The 25776-nt window shown below is 49.2% G+C and overlaps 1 protein-coding gene across 7 annotated transcripts in view; it reads left to right on the forward strand.

Moving 5' to 3' along the window:
• GRB10 (growth factor receptor bound protein 10) overlaps positions 1-25776 on the forward strand; it is a 221075-nt gene that overhangs the window by 17226 nt on the left and 178073 nt on the right. For 6 of the 7 annotated variants that reach the window (XM_061413316.1, XM_061413318.1, XM_061413317.1 and 3 more), the window contains exon 2: positions 21880-22035. The gene's annotated coding sequence lies outside the window, so the exon portion shown is untranslated. Of the gene's footprint in view, positions 1-21879; positions 22036-25776 lie in introns of those variants that run through there. The other variant, XM_061413321.1, reaches the window with a different exon arrangement.

Genomic DNA, 25776 nt, shown 5'->3' on the forward strand with positions numbered 1-25776 from the left:
CAGGCACGTGGGGCAGGTGGTGTTTCCCATCACAGAAAGTGACCTTGTCGCAGTCCTGGTCTCTTTCCCTCTGTGAGCCTGCCTTCTTTGTCAGTCTTCACTCTACATGGCACTTCTTCATTCTGCCTTTTGAAAAATTCCACCACCCATATCCTCCCTTCTGTAATGCGTCTGGGGAATTTTTGTGTTCTTGCACCCTAGATGGGCAGCGTATGCATTAACGGGTCCCATGGGGCTTTGGACTCTGATCACTTGTCATCTCTTATCAAGTATCGTGGTGATGCTGCACAGCTCCATGCTTCTCAAAGGTTAATCCATATCACAAGAGCTCTTATTCTTGACTAGACATCCAGACTCTTCCACACAGGCTGCACCATTTTGCATTCCCATCAGCCCTGCACAAGTGTTTCAATTTCTCCTACATCCATACTGCTGCTGCTGCTGCTGAGTTGCTTCAGTCGTGTCCGACTCTGTGCCATCCCATGGATAGCAGCCCACCAGGCTCTGCAGTCTTTGGGATTCTCCAGGCAAGAACACTGGAGTGGGTTGCCATTTCCTTCTCCAACATCCATACTGCTGCTGCTGCTAAGTCGCTTCATCCATACTAATAATTGGAAATTTCCAATATCTCTCCCTCCTTCCATCCTTCCTAATAGGCATGAAGTGATATCTCATTGTGGTCTTGATTTGCATTTTGTTCTTGAGTTGTAGGCATTTTTTAATCTGTTCTGGATATTAACCCCCTGTCAGATATATGATCTGTAACTATGTGTCCCTTTCTGTAGGCTGTCTTTTCATTCTCTTGTCTCAATAATACACAGAAGTTTGTAATTCTGATGAATTTCAATTTATGTATTTTATTCTTTTGTTTCCTTTACTTTTGGTACCGTATCCATGAAGTCATATCTACATCCAGTGTTACGAACATGTTCCCCCCATGTATTCTAAGAGTTCTAGTTTTAGCTCTTGTGTTTAGGTCTTTGATCCATTTTGAGCTAGTTTTTGTTTATGTGGTAAGGTAAAGGGTCACTTCATTTCCTTGCATATGGATATCCAGTTTCCCCAGACTCAGTCATTGAAAGCACTGTCCTTTCCCCATTAATAGTCTTGGCATCATGTTGAAAATTTACCCAACATATATGTAAGGGTTTCTGGGCCTTCTGTTCAGTCCCATTGGCCTGTGCCTGTTCTCCTGCCAATACTACACTGTCTTGATTACTTTGTAGTAAGTTTTGAAATCAGGAAATGTGAATTTTCCAACTTTGTTCTTTTTCAAGATTATTTTGACTATTCAGAGTCCCTTGAGAATTCATACGAATTTGGGGATGAATTTTTCTGTAGAAATGCCAGTAGGATTTTGATGGGGATTGCATTGAATCTGTAGATTGTTTTGACATTTGATACTACATTTTCCAGTCCATGAACTCAAGATAACTCTTTTTATTTATGTGTTCTTTATATTCATGTAGAAATGCTTTGTAGTTTCCAGTGTACAGCTCTTTTGTCTCTTGGTTTAAATTTACTATTAATTATTTTATTATTCTTGATGATATTGTAAATAAAATTGTTTTCTTAATTTCCTTTTCAGATTGTTCATTGTTAATATATAGAAACATAGATAGTTTTTGCATTTTGATTTTATGTCTTGTAACTTTGATGCATTTATGAACTCATAATTTCTTGCAAGTGTCTGATTTTTAAGGTGTACTACATGTAAGATACATGTGCAGAGATTATTTTAGTTCTTTCCAGCTTGTTGTTGTTTAGTCCCTAATTTGTGTCTGACTTTTTTGCCACCCCATGGACTATAGGCTGCCAGACTCCTCTGTCCATGGAATTTCCCAGGCAAGAATACTGGGGTGGGTTGCTATTTTCCTTCTCCAGGGGATTTTCCCGACCCCAGGATCGAACCTGCATCTTTTGCTTTGCAGGCGGATTCTTTACCTGAGCCATTGGGGAAGCCCCCTTTCCCACTGGGGTACCTTTCATTTCTTTGTCTTGCCTGATCGCTCTGGCAATGCTGTGTTAAATTGAAGTGTTGTGGACATGCTTGTCTTTTTCCTGATCTTCGAGGAAAACTTTCAGTCTTTCACCACTGAGTAAGATGGTGGCTACGGGTTTTCATACTTGAAAAGCTTTCTCCCTGGCTGAGCATATGGTCTATCCTTGAGGATGTTCCATGTACACGTAAGGAAAATACGTGTTGTCCTGTGGCTGAGGGGGCGTGTTCTGTTGTGTCCATGCTGTTTGGTTTGTAGAGCTGGCGAGGTCTTCTGTTGCCTTACTGACCGTCTGTCTGGTTGCTCCTCGCCTTACTGAGCCTGGGATGTCAACGTCTCCAGCCAGTAGTGCTGCGCGTCTGTTTTCTTCACTCTGTAAGTGTTTACTTCATATGTTTTGAGGCTCTTTTCTCAACATACGATGTCCTTCTTTGTCTTCTGTTAACAGTTCTGACTTACAGTATATTTTGACTAATGTTGGTATAGTAGTTCCAGGTCTCTTTTTATTAATATTAGCATGAAATAGTCTTTCCCATCATTTTATTTTCAACCTGATTGTGTCTTTGGGTTAAAACTGAGTCTTAGAACATTGTTGGATCATGTGGTTTTTTTTTTCCCCTCCATTCTGCCAATCATTGCCTTTTGATTGGAGGGTTTAATCTTTTTACATTTAATTACTGGTAAGGAAGAAGTTTACCAGTCTGCAATTTTTGAGGGTGTGCATCTCTTCCAGCTTTTTGTCCTTTATTTCTCTAGAAGCCATTCTTCTTAGAATGATCTTTATGCTTCAGACAGACTACTGAGATGTGAACAGTCACAGAGTAAGTGACTTTTGGGAGAACACTGTATGAAACACGCAGCCTTGAGGCGATTGTTACGAGCCCCTTGATGACCTAGTCCTGTCCTTGCTGGGTGGGGTGATGGGGCCGAGTCTGCGGGACTCTAGAACTGCTGGGCCAGGATCCCGCGCTGCTGTTTGGAAAGGAGCAGAGCAAGCGCTAGGTGAGGGGTGATTCCTTTGTGAAGCTAAGTTTACAGGAATGCATGTCATGTGACCCTCAGGACAGCCCTGCTGGTGGGGGAGAGAGGATCTTATCTGGTACCTGGGGAAACCAGAGCCCTCAGAGACAGATGCCTTGTTCAGGGTCAAGTTTGTATTGGTGGAAGGGTTAGAATTGCCCTCTGGGACCCCAGCTTCATCATCCTCTGTGCCCCTGGGTGCCACCAGGGAAGAGGAAGGGGTAAGGGGGAGGGGGTGTGTTTCTGCCCACTCAGACCCTGCCAGGATGCGGATTCTTTGCTCTCAGGATTTGTGAACCTTAAAGGAAAATGTAAGTCAATTCCCGACACACAGTAGGTCTTCATTCGTTTCCCTTTTCCTGGGGGAGTTTTGCAGGAAAGGTGATGTGTTCCTGAGAGTCCTGGGGCTCTGGGGTTCAGGACGGTCTCGGGGCTGTGTTTCTCCCTGTTTCCCGGCAGGGTGGCCACATTGGAGCTTGGAGTGTCACAGCCAAGGCCTGGGGTTTGAGGCCTTTGGAGGTAGGACTTGCTCTTGCCCCCACCATGCTCACAGTTCTGTCCTTTCTTTATTCCTTGAGACCCTGGAGGTCACGGGGGGCAGTTCCCAGGGTGCAAAAGTCCTCCTGCATCGATCTCCGTCCTTGTGACAGCCTCACGTAGGCTCTGGTACGTCAGTGCTGGGTTTGGGGGCACTCAGGTGCCATCTGAGTCCACAGGACCTTTTCTAAGCCTGCAGGGTCACCTGGGGCTTCCCCGAAGTGAGGACGTGCGCGCAGGCACTGGTCCCTCTTGGCTCCCTGGGGAGTAGGAACCTGAGGATAGAGGTGACGGGTATTACGGAGGCCCTTGCCCTATTTAGCAGAGTCAATCTCACGTTCTCGGGTCAGAAATAGATCCTCTTTCCCCTCCTTAAGCACGGGTGCTGCCCCGGGGGTGGTAATCCTATTGAGGAAGCCCGAGGAGGCGGGAGCCGCCAGGGGGCTGCGGCTCCCTGGCCCCAGGAGGGAAGCACCACCAGGGTCGGCACTGGTGGGCACACAGGTGCATTCTCACTGTCTGCCGTGCTCTCCGGGTCTGTGCCTGGCTCCCCGGGGGAGCCGGAGCCCCACCTCCCAACCGTGCGGCCATTCCGGAAATACCGGACATGTGACATCTTCCCTCTGCTGTGGGCCCACTTTGGTAGCTTATTTGTTGGGGGCAAAGGAGAACAGGGGACTCAGAGCCCTGCGTCTTGCCAGAATCAGGGCGGGAACCAGCCAAGGTCTGAGGGGTCGACCTGAGTCCCCTCCTCTACACCTGGAGTGGAGCCCACGTGGGCTCTGACAAGGGATGCTGTTTGCAGGGCCACGTCTTGGATGAAGAGTTCTGAAGTTCAGCATCATTTGTAAGAAAATCTTCCCTAAGGGAGAAGTCTCTGGGTCCAGAGTTACTGAGGCCAAGTAAGGGGAAGTCTGGATCTTTGGTCTCATGGCATTCTCAGACTCTTTGGGTTTAAAATATTGGGTGCAAAGTGGAAATCCTGATGGCAGGAGCCACATGCCACAGGTCAGCTGAGGTGACCTGTGCTCTAGGCTGGGTCGGGGAGAGTCAGGTCGGGGGGCTTGCAGCAGCCTCTGTGGGTGGGGGGAAGCTCTGCACGATGGTCCAGGCTGCCGTGGGAGGGCGGTTCAGACATCTAGTCTGGCTGCATTGGCTGAGCGCATCCTGCCTGCATCCTGCCTAGTACGGGCTGCCCTGTCCTACGTCATGTTTAAGGTGGGGGATCTGAAGGGTCTCAGGTGCCTCTAAGAGCAGTTGGGAGCTAAGGAGAGTGAATCAGCAGAGACCCAGAAGGCAGAGGGGGTGCTCTGTTTATTGACTGTAGAAAAGCTGAGCTGTGATGGGGGAGCAGAGGGACCTGCCTTCTCTTCCTTCTGGTCCTCCTTTTGCTGGTGGATCTGAAGGGCCAGCAAGCATGCACCCTCCCGAGGACACGAAGGACCCCACTGAGACCACAGAGCCCACAGGGTAGGGGGTAGGGGCCTTGACGGGGGCCTGAGCTCCGTGGGAGGATAGACCAGCAGTGGGGGTGGGACAGTCTTAGCCACAGGACCTGTTTTTCACTGTCAGGTTGAGCTGTTTTTACTCACATCGCTTCTGACAACAAATGTAAGGTGTTTCCTCCCAACATCAGTTCTCCAGTTCTTCAGGCACCAGCTGAGTGTCCTACTGCTTAGCTCAGCTCTGACGCAATCTGCCTGGAGTTAGAACCAGACCCGACAGGTTAAAGGGCCTGACACGGCCCCCGCGACACAGCTCAGAACAGCCAGATGGGAGTGATGCATAAGTTTAAGGTGTGGGGGTGGGGTGCACCCCTCTCAGCACCCCCAGAGTGGTCACCAACCAGGAAGCTCCCCGAACCCTGTCCTTCAGGGGTTATGTGGAGGCTCCATTCCATATGTATGATTAATTAACTCATTGGCCATTGGTGATTAATTCAGTCTCCAGTCCCTCTCCCCCCACCAGAGGTCATGGGATGAGGCTGCAGGTTCCAGCCCTCAAACTGTGCCTAGGCCTTTTGGTGAGCCCCAATTCTGAAGCTGTTTAGGGAACCCCAGTCCCCCAGCCGCCTGTCACCTCATCAACATACAAAAGACACTCACCACTCCCACTAGTTTCACGGGTACTGTACCAGGAACTGGAACAAGACCAGATATTTATCTGTTTACCATCCAGGTGACACATGTAAGCCTCAGAGCACATCCCTGGGGTGTTGAGAACCTGTGAGCTTGGAGCGCATGAGGACAGGGCTGGGGCTGGGAGGAACATGTGACGTGTGTTTGCGAAGAGGACGATCTCGTAGCTGAAGCAGCTGGTTTTGGTCACAATGGAAGATTCCTTCTTGGGTCTTGATACTGTCTTTCTTCCTGTGAAGCCCCCTGTGGGGAGTGATGGCTTTTATCTTTCCTGAGCATTTGTCAACATGATCCACAATCACAGAAAACTAACCAATCTAATCACATGGACCACAGCCTTGTCTTACTCAGTGAAACTATGAGCCATGCCCTGTGGGGCCACCCAAGACGGACGGGTCATGGTGGAGAGTTCTGACAAAACATGGTCCACTGGAGAAGGGAATGGCAAACCACTTCAGTATTCTTGCCTTGAAAACCCCATGAAAGGCAAAAAGATAGGACACTGAAAGATGAACTCCCCGGGTCAGTAGATGCCCAGTAAGCTCCTGGAGATCAGTAGAATTATAACTCCAGAAAGAATGAAGAGATGGAGCAAAAGCAAAAACAACACCCAGGTGTGCATGTGACGGGGGATGGAGGTAAAGTCTGATGCTGTAAAAAGCTATATTCCATAGGAACCTGGAATGTTAGGTTCATGAGTCAAGGCAAATTGGAAGTGGTCAAACAGGAGATGGCAAGAGTGAACATCGACATTCTAGAAATCAGCGAAGTAAAATGGACTGGAATGGGTGAATTTAACTCAGATGACCATTATATCTACTACTGTGGGAAAGAATTGCTTAGAAGAAATGGAGTAGCCATCATAGTCTACAAAAGAGTCTGAAATGCAGTACTTGGATGCAGTCTCAAAAATGACAGAATGATCTCTGTTCATTTCCAAGGCAAAGCATTCAGTATCAATGTAATCCAAGTCTATGTGCCAACCACTAATGCTGAAGAAGCTGAAGTTGAATGGTTCTATGAAGACCTACAAGACCTTTTAGAACTAACACCCAAAAAAGATGTCCTTTTCATTATAGAGGACTGGAATGCAAAAGTAGGAAGTCAAGAGATACCTGGAGTAACAGACAAATTTGGTCTTGGAGTACAGAATGAAGCAGGGCAAAGGCTAAAGGAGTTTTGCCAAGAGAACTCACTGGCCATAGCAAACACTCTACAAGAGAAGACTCTACACATGGACATCACCAGATGGTCAACACCGAAATCAGATTGATTATATTCTTTGCAGCCAAAGATGGAGAAGCTCTATACAGTCAGCAAAAACAAGACCAGGAGCTGACTGTGGCTCAGATCATGAACACCTTATTGCCAAATTCAGACTTAAATAGAAGAAAGTGCAGAAAACCACTAGACCATTCAGGTATGACCTAAATCCAAGCCCTTATGACTATACAGTGGAAGTGAGAAATAGACTTTTAAGGGACTAGATTTGATAGATAGAGTGCCTGATGAACTATGGATGGAGGTTCATGACATTGTACAGGAGACAGGGATCAAGACCATCCCCATGGAAAAGAAGTGCAAAAAAGCAAAATGGCTGTCTGAGGAGGCCTTACAAATAGCTGTGAAAAAAAGAGAAGTGAAAAGCAAAGGAGAAAAGGAAAAATATACCCATTTGAATGCAGAGTTCCAAAGAATAGCAAGGAGAGATAAGAAAGCCTTCCTCAGTGATCATTGCAAAGAAATAGAGGAAAACAATAGGATGGGAAAGACTAGAGATCTCTTCAAGAAAATTAGAGATAGTAAGGGAATATTGGACATGGAACAACAGACTGGTTCCAAATAGGAAAAGGAGTTCGTCAAGGCTGTATATTGTCACCCTGTTTATTTAACTTCTATGCAGAGTACATCATGAGAAACGCTGGGCTGGAGGGAGCACAAGCTGGAGTCAAGATTGCCGGGAGAAATATCAATAACCTCAGATATGCAGATGACACCACCCTTATGGCAGAAAGTGAAGAGGAACTCAAAAGCCTCTTGATGAAAGTGAAAGTGGAGAGTGAAAAAGTTGGCTTAAAGCTCAACATTCAGAAAACGAAGATCATGGCATCCGGTCCCATGACTTCATGGGAAATAGATGGGGAAACAGTGGAAACAGTGTCAGACTTTATTTTGGGGGGCTCCAAAATCACTCCAGATGGGGACTGCAGCCATGAAATTAAAAGACACTTACTCCTTGGAAGGAAAGTTATGACCAACCTAGATAGCATATTCAAAAGCAGAGACATTACTTTGCCAACAAAGGTTTGTCTAGTCAAGGCTATGGGTTTTCCTGTGGTCATGTATGGATGTGAGAGTTGGACTGTGAAGAAGGCTGAGCGCTGAAGAATTGATGCTTTTGAACTGTGGTGTTGGAGAAGACTCTTGAGAGTCCCTTGGACTGCAAGGAGATCCAACCAGTCCATTCTGAAGGAGATCAGTCCTGAGAGTTCCTTGGAAGGAATGATGCTAAAGCTGAAACTCCAGTACTTTGGCCACCTCATGCGAAGAGTTGACTCATTGGAAAAGACTCTGATGCTGGGAGGGATTGGGGGCAGGAGGAGAAGGGGATGACAGAGGATCAGATGGCTGGATGGCATCACTGACTCGATGGATGTGAGTCTCAGTGGACTCCGGGAGTTGGTGATGGACAGGGAGGCCTGGCATGCTGCGATTCATGGGTCACAAAGAGTCGGACACGACTGAGTGATTGATCTGATCTGATCTGAAGGGAACATTTCATGCAAAGATGGGCTCGATAAAGGACAGAAATGGTATGGACCTAACAGAAGCAGAAGATATTAAGAAGAGGTAGCAAGAATACATAGAAGAGCTGTACAAAAAAGATCTTCACGACCAAGATAATCACGATGGTGTGATCACTCACCTAGAGCCAGACATCCTGGAATGTGAAGTCATGTGGGCCTTAGGAAGCATCACTACGAACAAAGCTAGTGGAGGTGATGGAATTCCAGTTGAGCTATTTCAAATCATGAAAGATGATGCTGTGAAAGTGCTACACTCAATATGCCAGTAAATTTGGAAAACTCAGCAGTGGCCACAGGACTGGAAAAGGTCAGTTTTCATTCCAATGCCAAAGAAAGGCAATGCCAAAGAATGCTCAAACTACCACACAATTGCACTCATCTCACACGCTAGGAAAGTAATGCTCAAAATTCTCCAAGCCAGGTTTCAGCAATATGTGAACCGTGAACTTCCTGATGTTCAAGCTGGATTTAGAAAAGGCAGAGGAACGAGAGATCAAATTGCCAACATCCGCTGGATCATGGAAAAAGCAAGAGAGTTCCAGAAAAACATCTATTTCTGCTTTATTGACTATACCAAAGCCTTTGACTGTGTGGATCACAACAAACTGGAAAATTCTGAAAGACATGGGAATACTAGACCACCAGACCTGCCTCTTGAGAAATCTGTACAAAGGTCAGGAAGCAATAGTTAGAACTGGACATGGAACAACACTCTGGTTCCAGATGGGAAAAGGAGTATGTCAAGGCTGTATATTGTCACCCTGCTCATTTAACTTATATGCAGAGTATATCATGAGAAACGCTGAGCTGGATGAAGCACAAGCTGGGATCAAGATTCCTGGGAGAAATATCAATAACCTCAGATATGCAGATGACACCACCCTTATGGCGGAAAGTGAAGAGGAACTCAAAAACCTCTTGACGAAAGTGAAAGAGGAGAGTGAAAAAGTTGGCTTAAAGCTCAGCATTCAGAAAGCTAAGATCATGGCATCTGGTCCCATCACTTCATGGCAAATAGATGGGGAAACAGTGGCAGACTCTATTTTTTTGGGCTCCAAACTCACTGTAGATGATGATTGCAGTCATGAAATTAAATGACACTTACTCCTTGGCAGGAAAGTTGTGACCAACCTAGACAGCATATTAAAAAGCAGAGATATTAATTTGCCAACAAAGGTCCATCTTGTCAAAGCTATGATTTTTCCAGTGGTCGTGTATGGATGTGAGAGTTGGACTATAAAGAAAGCTGAGTGCCTTAGAATTGATGCTTTTGAACTGTGGTGTTGGAGAAGACTCTTGAGAGTCCCTTGGACTGCAAGAAGATCCAACCAATTCATCCTAATGGAGATCAGTCCTGAATATTCATTGGAAGGACTGATGCTGAAGCTGAAACTCCAATACTTTGGCCACCTGATGTAAAGAGCTGACTCATTTGAAAAGACCCTGATGCTGGGAAAGATTGAAGGCTGGAGCAGAAGGGGACGACAGAGGATGAGATGGTTGGTTGGCATCACTGACTCAATGGACATGAGTTTGTGTAAACTCTGGGAGTTGGTGATGGACAGGGAGGCCTGGTGTGCTGCAGTCCATGGAATCGCAAAGAGTTGGATACGACTGAGAGACTGAACTGAACTGTCATCTTGATAACAGCAGAGAATGAATTCTAGGAAGATGAAAGTGAACTTTAGGCATCTGTATAGGCGACCATTGGAAGTTAGTTTGTTGTGACTGTTTACATAGCTCAAATCATGGGCAGATGGAGAATGAGATGTTCAGTTTGAAAATTGATGCTGAACTGAAGTCTGAATTAGCTTTGCAGTAGGAGACTCAACCCCCCGGGACACCATCCACTTGAGGGACAGTGAGTATTCTGAGGGGCACTCACCTAACTCAGGTGGGCTTGAGAATAATGTGCTTGGGAGACTAGTCCCCTCGGAGACCATCTGACTGGTGAATGGTCTCCCTGTTTTTCCTTTCCTCTGGTCTAAGGAGTAAACTTTTCCAGACTTGGGAGGACCTGATTTTTGGTCAGTGATGTGTCAGTGACTTGGGTTCCTAAAGAAATTAGCAGTTATTTAGGGCTGTTACCCGTGGGGATTATCAACAGCTGAAAGTCCCCTGCTGGATTCCTGAGAACAAGTTCATGCAGAAGGTCTTATAAGCATGTCCAAGCCATTTTTGCAGAATCGACAAAAACAATGATTTGGCACGGGTGCAGCAAACTGTTTCTCTTCCCACATTATCGTTCCAGGGTCTTGACCAAGATTTGGCCAGACACCTGTATCTTGCATTGAAAACAAGCTTAGGGACTGTATTCTGATGGTTCTGTGATTCCCCAAGCTGGACTGAGAACATAGTGAGCACTCCACGCATGTTGGTGGAGTGGATTCAGGAGAAGAATCCTGAGTTTCAGGGCTCAGATGATCATGCAAAGAGGTGGTTAAGGAAGACAGTACCAGCCGTTCAGTGGTTGGCTGGGAACTCCTGGGTGGGCGAGAGCCTTAGTGCGACGTGCTGCCTTCAGCAGCAGGAACCTTTCAACTGGTGTCTAAAGAACATGCTCTTCTTTCAGGGGAATTGATTCTGGATGAGAGTTACTTGGGAATCAAGGCAGCAATGTGAGTTCTCACATTTTCTACACAAAGTGCTAGATCCCCGTAGAAACAGAATTAACTGCCTGAGCCAGTGTTTCCTGACGCCACATTGGCTTTCCAGACTGTGTGTGATACTGCGGACTGTTAACCTTAGGAGAAGGGCCCAGCCCCGCCTCCACATCTGCACTGTCCTACACAGCAGAGTCAGTCAAGTCCCTGGGAGCGAATGCTGGGCGAGGAGAGGATGCGAGCCCAGGGGCGTGAGTGATGCCGTGGCTGCGTCTGCATTTCGGGAAGCCCAGCACTGTTCTGTGCAAACCCTTACTCTGCACCCTAAGAGAAGATGCCCGCCTTACACAGAGAAGCAGCCTGAGATCCATAGCATCCTGGGAATTTTGCTCACAGACCCAGCTCCCAGAACAGGATCACTGGGGTGTGACAAGTGTGCAGGCAGGGGGTGGGAAGGATGGGAATATGCGACGAATGGTGGGAGGGTCTGCCCTGTCCGGCCACCCCTCTGGTCAGAGCTTTAGCCTTGCCCCAGGCACAGTGTGAACAGATTGGATATTTGATGAGCTGATGGTGGGCACAGGGCGGCCAGGCCCTGTCGTGCTGGGCTCACTGTGAGGTGGCATCTGGGAGATGACTTGATATAGAACCATGTGTGGACTGTTCCCGGGCCCCAGTGGACACACTAGAGCCTGAGCCATGCCTGCAGTGTGCCCAAGGGCTGCAGGGTCAGTGGGAGGGGCCCCTTGTCTTGGCTGCCACGCTGTGACATCTGTGGGACTAGGAGACGTGGATTCAGAGGACCAGACCGTGGGGCGCCTGCCAGACCAGAACAGTTTGCTTGCTGGAGTGTGGCCCTAGAGCCTGCAGGTCCAAGTGAAGGGCCATGTGGCAGAGGAGAGCCCGTCCTCTGAGGGCTGGTGACTCACGGTGACGGGGCCAGGCTTCAAGTCCTTCATGCTCTGAGCTTAGGGAGCAACAGAGTCTTCCTGTCTCTTCTGAGCAGCTGTGCTGGGGGTGCCCACACCTTTCCAGGTGCCCACCCCTCCTAGTCTGCAGGGACTGCTGTCACACAATACATGTGCACCTCGCACGGCTCTGGAGGCTGGACAGCCAAGGTCATGGTGCTGGCAGATTCTGTGTCTGACGAGGGCATCTTCCTAGTTTGCAGACTCCAGCTTCTCCATGTCCTCCCGAGGTGGACACGCAGTACACACTAGCTTTCTGGTCTCCTCTCTTTTGCTTCTTCCCAATGTTTTTGAGATGTAATTGACATACTGCTTTGAATACCTGTAAGGTATATAGCATGTTGCTCTGATACATCCATCATGAAATGATGGCCACAGTATGTTTAGTGAACACCCATCATCTCATATAGATACAAAGTAAAAGGGAAAAAAAGTTTTCTATTACAATGAGCACTCTTAGGATTTACTCTTAACTTTCACGTATAATGTGAGCAATTGTGAATTATATTCACCGTGTTGTATGTTACATCTGAGCTCTTCTTGCAAGGGTCCTAATCCCATTATGGAAACCCCACCCTCATGACCTCATCTCACCTAGGGACCTCCCAAAGGCGCCACCACCTTGGGGGTCTGGGCTTTGACATGTGGATTTGGGGGGCCTTTCAAGGGCCTATACCGCCCCTTCAGGGGTCAGCTGTGGCTTGTGGATGGAACACCAGGGGTAGCTGGGCACGCTGGTGATATTCTCTGGCTACTCGAGGGCTGAGCGGCCCGGCCAGCAGGGACTTGGTGAGCCACTGATAGGACTGAGCAGGGATGAAGAGGACTGTCACATGGAGACAAAGCCATTGCAGGTTCATGCTGTTAGATCTTATGAGAGAAACAGCAGTGGAGGAAGTGGTTAAGTATGGTAGTCTCCAGTGTGCCTCCATGCTGGGTCTGTGCACAGCCCTGCTAGACCTGCCCTCCGTGTGCAACAGCATGTCTCAGACCTGCGGGCCATCGTGTTCTAAGCGCTTCTGCCTCGGGTAATCCTCTGTGTCTGTCATTCTTCCTCAAATGTTGATTTCTGTCTGAGCTGAGGACCAGCTTGTCATACTTTATCCTGCTGCTGCTAAGTCGCTTTAGTCATGTCCGACTCTGTGCGACCCCATAGATGGCAGCCCACCAGGCTCCCCCGTCCCTGGGATTCTCCAGGCAAGAACACTGGAGTGGGTTGCCATTTCCTTCTCCAATGCATGAAAGTGAAAAGTGAAAGTGAAGTCACTCAGTCATGTCCGACTCCTAGCGACCCCATGGACTGCAGCCCACCAGGCTCCTCCATCCATGGGATTTTCCAGGCAAGAGTACTGGAGTGGGGTGCCATTGCCTTCTAGAAACCTAGAACCCACAGTCATGACTCCTCAACGGTCCCGAGGAAGAAAAGATGTGTTTCTCTTTGAAACCTAAAGTGTGAAGCTGAGGGGGTGGTGGACTTCGGGGTACTCCCTGTGCACTAGCGCATGCTGGTAACGGGGTATTTGCAGAGTGGCAATAAAGCCTCTGAACAAGATCGACTCCATTTCCTGTCGGTTTATCTGGTGAGGAGGGGAGAAGCCCTACCCAGCTGTTGGCTGATCCTCTTCCTGCAAAACTGTTGCTGCCTGAAGAGTAAACTGTGTGCTTTCTCCTCGAGGTACAGTGTCTTCATTTACTTTTCCTCATTCTTTTTTTTTTTTTAACCTCCGAAGAGAAGAAAGTACAAAAGAAAGGAAAAGAAAAGAAAATAGAGGCACATCCTTGGCATTTCTAGAAACAGCCTGTACAAAGGAGCCCTGAAATCATTTTCATGTGACCTCCCGGAAGCATTTAATGGCCTCATTGTTGGCGGGAGGGGGCAGCGAATTCTCTGGAATTCCTAGAATGGTCAGAGGCTGCTTGGGCAGAGGGAGGAGATGCCGGGGAGTCATCAGGATCCAGGGTGAGGGGTGGGGAGGCAGAGGAGCAGGCAGGACCACTGTTCTGAACCTTGATGACAGTTCTTCCTAGAAAGATAAATGATATTACATAATTGCCTAACTGTGAAAATTCCAGCCCCAAAGTCTGCAGAGTCAAGTCCCTTGCACTCTCTGTTCACCCTGCGGCCTCCCTCCCGTCAGAGATGCTCGGGGCTCTTCTGGGTCTTTTTCTCTGTGGAATTCCAGACAAGCTTGTACATCGTTGTCAGTTCCCCCTTTCTGCAAGAGTGTCACGTCAGTCCTTATCTCGCTTCCTCCTTCATCTTAGTCACCATTAGTCAAGAGCTCCCTTCGCCAGTTCTCTGAGAAGCGCTGTGGGAGTCGCATCACGGCATCCTCGCATGAGGTCAGGACTGGGTCATCTCATCCCAGGACCGAGAAGCTGCGGCCTTGGAGGGAGCGGGCTGTTCGCTGGGGCTATTAACCCCACTTGGTGGGGTTTTCCCCACTGGATCCACCTGCCAGCCTGGAGAATCTCTGCACTGGAAGACCTGCCCAGGCTCCCATCGGGAGGTGTTTTCACCCTCTCAGCAAAGCCTTGCACTCTTGGCCCATGCTGGGAGCTGAGGGTGTTGCAGTGTCTGCTACAGGCCTGGGCCCTGGCTGTGGAGCAGCTCCTCGGTGGGGAAGCAGACATGGAGTCAGCAGCAAGAACGCAGCCACAGTCCCCCTGGATGGGTCTGCAGGGCCTGCGGGATCCAAGCGGCGAGTAGGGCCAGAACGGGGCAGAGAGGATGCGTGCAGGGTGTCACCAAGCTGAACTCGGGTTTTCTCACAGGGGCACGGCAAAGCCCATCAGCTGACATGCGTTGTGGTGAAGGAAAGTGCAGTGTTTACTGCAGGTGGTAGACAAGGAGAAGGGGCAGTTCATGCTCAGAAGACCTGAAATCCACTATCCTTTCAGCAGATGGTTGTTAAAGGCAACATTTGGGGTGAGGGGGGCAGCTCCTGGACCTTCTGATTGGTTGGTGGTGAGGTGACAGGAATCTGAGTCATCAGCCTTCTGGTTCCAGCCAGTCTGGGGTCTACCCACTTGTAGTCAGTATGTAGTCACCACCCTCCACCTGGGGAGCTGGGGTGTCTTAGTTCCGCAGCACAGCTCACAGATGAGCATCACGTTGTCATGATGCTCCCTTAAGGAGGAGCTGGGACCCTGCTTTATCCCTGAGCTTTTGTCATTAATTTCCTTGCTGGACATTAGTTTCCTTCCTTTCCTCTGTTTCTGCATTCCCTCGCTTCCCTAGTTAATAACTGCTTGAGTCTGCTCTTTGCAACTCAGGAAAAGCATAGGAAACGAAAGCCTTTTTGTACAAACAAGAAATAGGGATAAAGAGGGGCTTTGGTACCCGGTGGGGGGAGGCTCCCTAGGAACCCTCTCGGCTTCCATGCTCTCTTTTCTGTCAGTCCTCAATCCCCAGGGGACCAGGTGTGGGCCAAGAAAGGGAATAATGTTTTGGATGGAGAGGTTAATCATAACGTTGGTTTCAAGGAGAGGAGGAACAAAGAGGGGAGCATCCTGGACAGAGGACACAGAGGTCGCAGGAGAGGAGTGACAGGACTTAGGGGAGGCCAGGGGCCTGGAGGGTGAATCGGGCAGGTGGCTGTTTCCCAGGAGCTTGAAGGCAGGCGGGGCTGTTGGTGGGCGTTCCGTGTACCCCAAGGTGTATCCCAAGCGCTCAGCTGGCTTGTGAGGGGTGAAGGCGCAGCATGTGGAGGGAGCTGGGTCACGGTCAGAGGGGAGTGATGGCTGATGTTGGCAGCTGAAGGCAGTGGATAGATTTCAGATGCTTCTTCGGCCAAAATTAAGTGGCCTTGTGGGTTGCACGGGCAGGAGGTCAGGGAGGCCACAGGCAGCCCCTGGGTTTCTGCCACACGTACCTGCTGGGAGCCACTGCTGGGAGCTGAAGGGGGAGGTGGTGGTGAGTAGGTGTATCTGGGTTGCTCCAGCTTTCCGGTGTTCCTGGGTGTGGTAGTAATCGCTCTTTGTGTGTGTGTCTGCACGCTCAGGTGACAATAAGTTACAAAAAGTGAGATTCCTGCTTCTAACACTGACGTTTGGGAGATGCTCGGCTGCCCAGAGCCTGTTCAGGAGCCCCGCCTATGGCTTAGGAGAGCCCCCTTGCTCCAAGGCCACCCCAACTCCCAGGGGTCATGTCAGTTTTTAAAATGTTCAGCAGTCAGATGTGTCAAAATGTATAGCTCATTCATTGCTGCTGTAGTGTGTTTCCATGGTTACTTGGGAAGTTGAGTGTGTTTCGTGTGTGTGTGACGAATTGTTTGCTTCTGTCCTCTCCCTGTTTTTGCACTGGGCTGCTCATCCCATGTTATTTTAATAAATGAGAGATTTACTGAGTGCAGATTGCTGCCTGTGTTCATGGTAGTTTCTCTTGAGGCTTTTTGCTTCCCTCTGGACTTTGCACAGATGGTCTTTGGCTGTAGATGAGTTGGTTTCTCCTTCCTTGCCTTCTGGTGAAGAACTTGAGTCTGGTATGTTTTTTTTGTTTTTTGTTTTTTATTTTTATTTTATATTGGAGTATAGTTGATTAACAATGTTGTTAGTTTCAGGTATATAGCAAAGTGATTCAGTTAACCATACACATGTATCCATTCTTTTTCAGGTTCTTTTTTTCATTTAGGTTGTTACAGAATATTGAGCAAAATTCCCTGTGCTATACAGTAGGTCCTGTCGATTCTTTTATGTATAGTAGGGTGTATATGTCAATCCCAAACTCCTAATTTATCCCTCCTCCCACGCTTACCTCCTGGTAACCGTAAGTCTGTTCTCTATGTTTGTGAGTCTTTTCTGTTGTGTCATTTTTTTTAGATTGCACATGTAAGTGATACCATATGATATTTGTCTTTTTCTGACTTCACCTACTATGATACTCTCTGTCTGGGTTCATCCAGGTTGCTGCAAATGGCATTGTTTCACTTTTGGTGGCTGAGTAATATTCCGTTGTATATATGTACCACATCTTCTTTATCCATGCCTCTGTCAGTGGACAATTGGGTGGCTTCCGTGGCTTGGCTGTTGTGAATCGTGCTGCTGTGAATGTTGGGGTGCCTGTGTCCTTTGTAACTGTGGTTTTCTCCAGATGGTCTGTATATCTTTTGGTGCCTCTGTCTTGTGTCGGCCACCTGCCTGCAGGAGGTGTCTGGTAGGTGCCTGTTATAAGGTTAAGAAGGCTCCTTATTTTATGCCCATCACTGAAATCTTAATTCCTGCAAGCAGGAGGTGTCCCCTTCCCTATCCTCTATGCTTTGAATTTCAGGCTCTTCTTTATGGCTACTTTCTATTTCTCTAAAAGAGAAAAGATAAACTACGCTCCAAACAATGTAATTGAAAGAAAAAAAAATGAAGAACAACTTTACAAATAAGTGCAAAGGTTGTCTATTTTCTTCTTATGCAAATGATAGTTTATCAGCAAAGTACTAAAGCAGGTAGGCGGATTCAAACATCTATGGATTTGAATCTCACCTCTTCCATTTCTTAGCTGTGCGAGCTCGACAGCTACTATATTGCCTCCCAGGCTTGGTTTCTCCACCTATAAAATGGGGTCATAATTCTACCTCAAGAATTGATAATATTTCATTATTCTTAATTAAGAACTACTCATTTGTATCTTTGGAGAAGGAAATGGCAACTCACTCCAGTGTTCTTGCCTGGAGAATCCCAGAGACGGTGGAGCCTGGTGGGCTGCCGTCTATGGGGTCGCACAGGGTTGGACATGTCTGAAGTGACTTAGCAGCATTTGTGTCTTATTATGAGTCTCATGTCGTTTTACTCCTTTTAATCTTCGAAAACAGTTGTAAAGCATTTGGCGAGGTGTCTGACACAAGACGTTGTCACTCAAGGTGGTCATGGCCACGTCTGGATCATCATGGTGTCATCTTTATCTTGCGCAGCATCATCGGAAGAGTCAGGGAAGAGGGGACTCAGGGCTTCCCATCCCATGGGTCCTGTGTGCTCGTTGTGGGAGCTTGGCGATTCGGACACAGTCTCCTGTTAGGATAGTTCATGCTGCTGTAATGAAATGGTAACATTCATATTTGTAAGCCCAGCCCTTCTGGTGGTACTAGAAGGATTTCTACACAGCATCACCCTGTTTTAATGACTTTTGCTTTACAGTGTCGCAAAGAGTCGGACATGACTGAGCGACTTCACTGCACTTTACAGCGTCTTCTGTGATGAGAACGTTGTTCTCTTAATGCTTTATGCTGGACAGTCTTACCTTTTATTGTATTTTGTCAGTTTTCATGAGATACTGCTTTTCATTGACAAAATTAATTTTAATTTTTAAGTTCATTATTTGAAGACGATGGAAACCTTTGTGACGGTTAGTCTTCCCGTTTAGGAACTTAATGTTTCCAGACAGCTAGGCCTTTTATCTCTCTCATGGGAGGGTGGTGATAGTGTTTGTTTTGCTGGGCTGATCGTAGTGCTGAACTAGCACAGGCGTGTATGCGTGCCAGCTGTGGAGAGTGGCTATTTTCAGTCTGTCTTCTAGTCACTTACGTGCGTGTCTGTGTGTCCTGCCCCTCGCTGCCCTGTGGACTCTGGGTCCGTTTTGGGGAGAAGAGTCCTGCCTGTTCCAGGGAGGCAGTCCCCTCATCCCACTGCACTTCTGTCCTGTTTGGCCTTGGACAGGCTTCCTTTGGACAGCCCATCTTCAGACGTGCTTGGTGTCCCCCAGAAGCCCCATGGTGAGGATTGGTAGTATCCTTGGTTCCGCTTGACCCTGAACTTGAGAACCAGATAGGGTCTGGACCCGTTCATAGGCCTTGGGTAAGTTTGCATGATGGCATTCAGTTGGGAAGCTCCTTCTGGGGTGCGAGTGCCCTGTCCTGGGCCGTGCTCTGCGTCCTGGGGAGCTCGGGCTGTGTGCTGGTGGACGGGCCACCGTGGGAAGGCCCTTCCCAGACTGGGTCAGTGTCACTGCCCTTGTTCCCAGACCTTTCCTTCGTGTGTGTGGTTTCAAAGCATGATGTTGGCATTTGAATGGGAGCAATCCTGGGTTTGAACTTCCGTGTGTTGCCAGCATCCTTATCCTCACATTCTAGCATCTCTGCCCTGGAAGTAGCTGTAGCATCACTGGAATGCAGGTCCCGTCTAGGTGCATCCGATGGCAATGGGGGACAGTGAGGGTCCTCAGCTTTAACTGTGTTCCCTTTTCAGCTGTCCAAAGGTTCTGGCGATAGCATCCCGAGATTTTTATCATCACTTAGAAAACGTTGCCTTATCTTCAATTCCATTTCATTCATGTATTTCTCAGTTTGTCTTCTAAGCGCCTTCTTACGCCATGAAAACAGAGGGGCCTCTGAGGTCAGTACAATCCTGAGTTTAATTTTTTTGATGAAAGGTATTTTGTCCCCTCTCGAGAAGCCCCAGCCTTCATTCCAAACTGGCCGAACAGCCTCATCGTGAAGCTTGGGATTTGTTGAGTGTCTAAATAGTGACTGTTATGACTCTAAATATTTAGTGTGAGAAAGCTAGACAGAAGGAAAACTTTATATTAACTCAGGAATTTCTGGAAGGGATCAGAAGCACTCAACAGAAATCAAGAGGTCCTTTGTTTCTGAAACATTTTGGAAGTAAGTGAAGACATTTCTTTTTCGCCCAAGTTTGTATATTCTTGAAGATTTCAAGTTTTTGTCATGTCTGCCTGTGGAACCACCCAATTGGTGATCAGCACCCAGAGAGTTCCATCTCTTCCGTGGGTCTGGGTGCAGCTGGTCCGGTTCCTACAGGAAGCCTGTGGGGGTCCAGGTGATGGGGCCCTGGAAATAGCACCTCTGCGTTTCTTCCTGAGGAGGGTGCTGTATCTTAGTACCTCTTTTCAGCTCATCAGGTTCAAAAATCATGTCTTTGTTTTATCTGCTGTAGTTACATATCCACTTTCTTAAAGATAGATGAAAATGCTTGAAGTGGTGAACAGCTTGACAGGCAACTATGTCATTTAAAAAAAAATTTTAGTATAAAAAGTAAATCTCCTGAATGTATATTGTCAGCTGAAGGTCACAGGCATGAAAGATGCATTTGGAAGTGGTCCTGGGGCTTTTGGATGATGTCCAAGGAAAGATTTTTCCTCTGGAAATGAGGGGAGACCTCTCAGGATGTGAGGGTTAGAGGTGATGATGGGCATGTGATACTCTGTTGTCGTATGACCTGGTGCCCTTGCCAACTTGGCAGCCAGTTGTTGTTCAAAGACCCTCATGCCTGTGTGACCATTCGCCTTTTTATTTCTTTTTAAGATTTTTAAACTTGGAGTCAACTTAGCTACTGGAACTTAGAGTTGTTCCACTCGACATAAACATTATAACACTTTTCAGGCTTACACATTCTTTGAGGATGAAAGCAGGCACCTTTCATCAAATGCCTTTGCATGCATGGGTAATATTCAGCTTTGAGCAGTCAGAGAGTCCTATATCAGGGGTCTCTCCCCTTTTGATCCTAGAAGTTCAGTGTCCCCTCTAAACACCAGCAGCCTTTGCAGCTTGCAGGTGGCCGCTGTGTTCAGCATCTGACAGCAGGGGACTTGCTTGCTGTGTCCGAGCTCATAACTAGCGTTTGTCTAACATTTACTGTGTGTTTTATCCTAAGTCTTTACATGCGTTTGCTCACTTCATGCTCATAGAAGCTCTGGAGGGAGATGTTATCTTCATATTGATTTTGCTATGGGGGGCACTGAGGCTCAGAGAGTGGGGTGATCTGCCCACAGGTCACCAACTGAGAGGGAGTGGGGTCAGGAGGTGGCAGATGTTGTCCAGCTCCCGCACCAGATTCTTAGCCTGAGTGCCCAGACGGACCTTCTGTAGCTTTCTAAGTCCTCGACCCTGGCCTCTCCCACGTCAGGTTGGAGGCAGGGCAGGCTTTGTTTCCACCATCGAGTGGTCAGGGTAAGCTAGTTCCACATCCCTGGGTGATGTGTCCTCCACCCAAGGACACCGTGTCACAGACACACGGGCACGGCGGTGCTCGGGACTTTTGTCCACGGAACCTTTGGTCTCTGCTGATCTCTCTGAGTCATCGAGTGAGTGTGTTTCTTCTGGACTTGGGGAGATTTTGTGGCATGGAGTATCAGGTGCTAGGGTCCTCTGGGAGGCAGCTCTCTCTCCCCTCTGCAGAGGGGAACACACAGAGCTCTCTTGGTGGCCAGACGTTCCCCTCTGGCAGGGGGAACCTTTGTCTCTGTCCCCCTCACCCCCGACTCTGGAGCAGTGTCTTGGCCCTCACAGTAGAAGTGAGAGCATTGAATCAGGAGAAGTAGCCAGGATTCCCACTCCCCCCGTGGCACACGCATGGGCCCTGCACAGGGCCTCTCAGGCACTGGGCACAATGGCCAGAACATGGTCTCAGATGAGGATGGTCCCCAGGGGGTGGGATGAGGGCTGTAGCTGGGAGGACCTGGGAAGGATGTGGGCTGTGATCTAGGTGCCAGGGATGCCTTACAGGTATAGACTTGGCCTTGCAAGAGAGCAGAGGCCTGCCCAGTCCTTACCTGCCTGCTTTTTTTTGGGGGGGTGGGGGAAGCACTCGGGCAGTGACCTGGGACCAGCAGCTTCCCAAGGCATTTCTGGTGTCTGTGGGCCTTTGTCCCTGTGGTCAGCACCATGGCGACTAGAAACCCGCTGCTTGTGGACTCCTTTCGAAGAGTCTGTCTTTTAAACAGTCTCTTTGAAAAGAAGGAAAAAAAAAACACATCTGTTTGTTTAAAAAATTGTTTTAAAACTTGTATTCTTGGGTGCAGGGTATAAAATTCACACTTGTGCAAATTTAGCATGTTCAGTGGAGGCCTCCTTGCCTTTCAGCTTCAGAGCTGGGCAGCATGCTGAGCCTGAAGAGGGGGCTGCAGGGGGCAGTGGCCCGTGACCGTGACCTGTGACCGTGACCAGCCGCTACTTCTAGGTGCCTCGTTCCAGCCAGGTGGCCGCCAGACACCCAGAGCCCCAGCAAGCCCCCGACAGGTAAGCTCTGTTTGGTTACTTTGCAGGACGTGGGTCTGTTCACTGTTGATGAAAGGGAGAATAGTAAATGCATCTTATTGCAAATCACTAAGTGTGAGCAGAAACGTCCCACTGGGCCCTTCCTTCCAGGGTTTCTGCAGGGAGCCCCACCTGCTCGGTGGCCTCCCCCCATCCCCATCTTTGAGCTGAGGTGGGTGGGAGGGGAGATCACAACGAGCTTGGTCCAGGCCCTGCAGCCCACCCTTTGAGCCACCTTTCCTGCTGCTCACCCACTCCAGTCCTTGCTTTCTGTGCAGTGAGTGCTGATCTGCACGTGTGCTCAGCTGCTCAGTCGTGTCTGAATCTTTTCCACCTCGGGGACTGTAACCTGCCGGGTTCCTCTGTCCATGGCATTTTCAGGCAAGAGTACTGGAGAAGGCTGTTTCCTTCTCCAGGGGATCTCCCCAACCCAGGGATTGAACCTGTGTCTCCTGCATTGGCAGACAGATTCTTTACCACTGAGCCACTTGGGAAGGCCTGAGTGCTGATATGCTTCCAGGTTATTCTGAGATTCTCATGGCAAGCCCTCAAGAGTTGTCAGCTGTTCGTTTTAGAGCCGAGGTGGAGGGCCCTGCTCAGGCCCTGTTTTCTCCCCTCTGCTGGAGGTCTGCCCACCTGTACCACTGCAACTGGGGGCGTTTGTGCCATGACGGTCCGGGGTGGGTGCGCCGTGACGGCCCAGGGCAGATGCGCTGTGACGGCCTGGGGCAGGTGCTGGCCCCTTGCACCTCACTGCCTCCTGAGGAGGCTGACGCGGCGATGGACCTTCTCTTTCACCCTGGCTGGCCTGGCTATGGATTCTTACCATGCTGTTGGTATGTCTGAAGTGTCTGGTAGAGCAGAGGCTGGATGGCCTTCCTGCACGTGCGTCTGCTGGAGCCTTTGCTCTGAAAGAGTAGTGGGTAGTGGAGACTGTATCAGTCAGCTCAGCTGCTGGAATAAATGCCACATTCCGGCTGGCAATCTTGGAGGCCAGAAGTACAAGATCAAGGTGTGGGCAAGCTAACCTCTCCTGAGGCCTGTCTCTGGGTGTGTAGACAGCCGTATTCTCCCTGTGACCTCACAGGCTGTGTTTCTACGTCCTCTTCTTGGAAGGATACCAGTCATATATGGGATGAGGCCTCCAGGAAGTCCTCATTTTATCTGCATTATGTCTTTAAAGCACAGTCACATTCTGAGATCCTGGAGGTTGGGGCTTAACCATGGCTGTTTTGAATTTATCCCCTAACAGCGGGGAACACCCCCCAGGCCAAGTGGCTGAAGGGGGACTGGGGTTTGGGGCCCACCGTCCTCTGTAGGAAGGGTATACTCTGTCCACTTGCGTCCTTCCTGCTTCCCAGCTCATTTCTCCACCTCTCCTTTCTGTTGCCTCCTTGCTGACCTTGTACTTCCCCTGCAGGTTTCCTCTGTGGTCCACAGAGCAAAGAAGGGTTCTTAATCTTTTGGGTTCATTCAGTAGATGCTTACCGAGTGTCTTCCTTATCTTAGAGGCTAACTTGGTACATATTCTGTTCTGAGTTCAACAAGTGCACGTGTTGACGTTTTCATGTTTCCCTCTGATTAGTGGGCAGGACGGTTGATGTTTCCTGCAGTGTGATGTTCTTCCCTGGATGTCAGTGAGGCTTCTCGAACTTTCCTGAACCTTCATGGCCCTCGTGGTGGGAAGATTGTGCCCTTAGACAGACTCCTTTCTGTGACATGGGACCTTTATCCTCTCCTCCCAGCAGAGGTGTATGAAGATCACAGAAGCACCTTGTCTCCTGGGAGAATAAGTTATAGTGAAAATACACACTTTGTGGCTGATGACAGCGCCACCTCTGGAGTCTGAGGCTTCGGGCACAGGCCCGGGTGTCGGGGGCTCGCCTTGTCCCTGTGTAGACTGTGTGGGATGCTCTGGGGCCTGGGCCACATGATGCACTCAGGATGGTCCCCTGCTCTTTGGTCCTGCCTCCCCTTCACCTGTAGCCCTTCCGAATTGTCCTGAGATGCCTGGAAGATGGGGACTGTGTTTGTTTCTGCCGAGCCTTCATAGTATAACAGACACATCTGAAAAAGGCGAGAAAACACCCTTGAGCCTCCCGAGTCCCCACTTCTCAGCGCACCTGACCAGCCTGCACCGCCTGTCCTCCTTCTGGTCAGATTGGTCAAACACAAAAGGCTTAAACCTGTGGGTTCTGACAGCCGGGCTGGGCACCTCTTGGCACAGACACAGCATTGAAATGAAGCCTCGTTTAACAGTTAATCCTCCTGTTTGGGCTCAAAATCTAATTATCCACGCAGCTTAGGCAGTGGGTCCACTGGTGCGGAAGGCACAGCTTGGGATCCATCCCACCGACCCCCGAGGGTGGGGAGCTGTGTCTGTGACTGCCCAGCCCTGGTCCCCAGAGGTTCAGCAGGTACAGTGACTAAAGGGTGGCCCCAGAGAGTGTCCTGTGGGGACTTTCCAAAACGTTTTCAGCCCCAGAACCCTTCCTTGACCGGGACTCTTGCTCAGATGCCCTGTCCCAGCACCACTGTGGAACCCACGGCTGAGACAGGGCCTGGAGCCCCCACTGACCCAGAGGGGCAGGGCTGTGGGAGCCTCTGTTGCTTCTCTGTGTCCCTGTGACCATTCTTGTGATGGGCTTCAGCAGGGATGAGCCAGGGTGGAAAGCCTTTGGCTTTCTAAAGCTGGTTTGTGGTATTCCGTGGCTGCATACTGCACCCTTCGCCCTGGCCAGTTCCTGAAATGCATGCTGGTGGGATGTGCAGGGATTCGGGGGTGCACAGGTCCATGGACTCCACGCTCAGACCATTACAGCAGGCTCTGTGGACTATGCATGCCCGCCAGGGTGCAGGGTGGGGGTCCTTGGCATCCTTGATGAGCCTCTGTAGTACAGGGAACACATTTGACCCACGTTAAGCTCACCTGAGCACATTAAATAGCATGCTTGATTGAAACCGTCAATAAATCCGTTCTTACTTTCCTGACTTTGATCTACTTATTCTGTAAGTTCCTGGTGAGCGGCCATGTGACACCAGGTCTGCCTTGGTGCTGGGGGTGCCTTGTCTGCAGGCATGAAACGCACTTGAGGAGCGTGATTCCGTTGAGCACTCTTTCTGTTGGATCTGTGGGTTGGGTGGAACCCAGCCCTGGAGTTCCAGAAAGATGTTATATCACGAAATAAGAGGGTCTGAGGGGGCCCGGTGGGAGGGCAGTTAGGGAAATGGTTATTGTCACCTCAGGCTTCTTTATACAGTGGCTCCCACCAGGGCACTCAGCCCAAACCTGGGTGAACCCAGTATGGAAATCATGGATTTGTGGGTGGTAAAGTGGGGTGGGATGGATAGGATGGCAGCAGAGTTTACTGGATCTCAGGAGACCTGTTTGATTTGGGGTCATGGTGATGAGAGAGATAAAGGTGCAGATGACTTCTATCATCCGATTTCTGTCTTCCCACTCCAGATCCCAAAGAGGCCTCTGAGTGTTTCTCTCCACCTCGCCATCCTCGGGTCCCGTGTTTTGGCTGCTTGTTTTGTTGTTGCTGGATAGCTTTTAACTCACTTGGGTCAGAGCATCGTGTCCCCAGGCTCAGTGTCCCTGCCGCGGCCCCACTGATGGCCCAGCCTCTGGCGAGCGCCCCTACCCCCGCCATGGCCCATAGAGGCTGTCCTGCCCCTGCAGGGTGGCTGGTGGGAGAGCGCCTCTCTCACTGGCTTGTT

The sequence above is a fragment of the Bos javanicus genome, chromosome 4, assembly GCF_032452875.1.
Source record: "Bos javanicus breed banteng chromosome 4, ARS-OSU_banteng_1.0, whole genome shotgun sequence".
NCBI classification, from domain to species: Eukaryota; Metazoa; Chordata; class Mammalia; order Artiodactyla; family Bovidae; genus Bos; species Bos javanicus.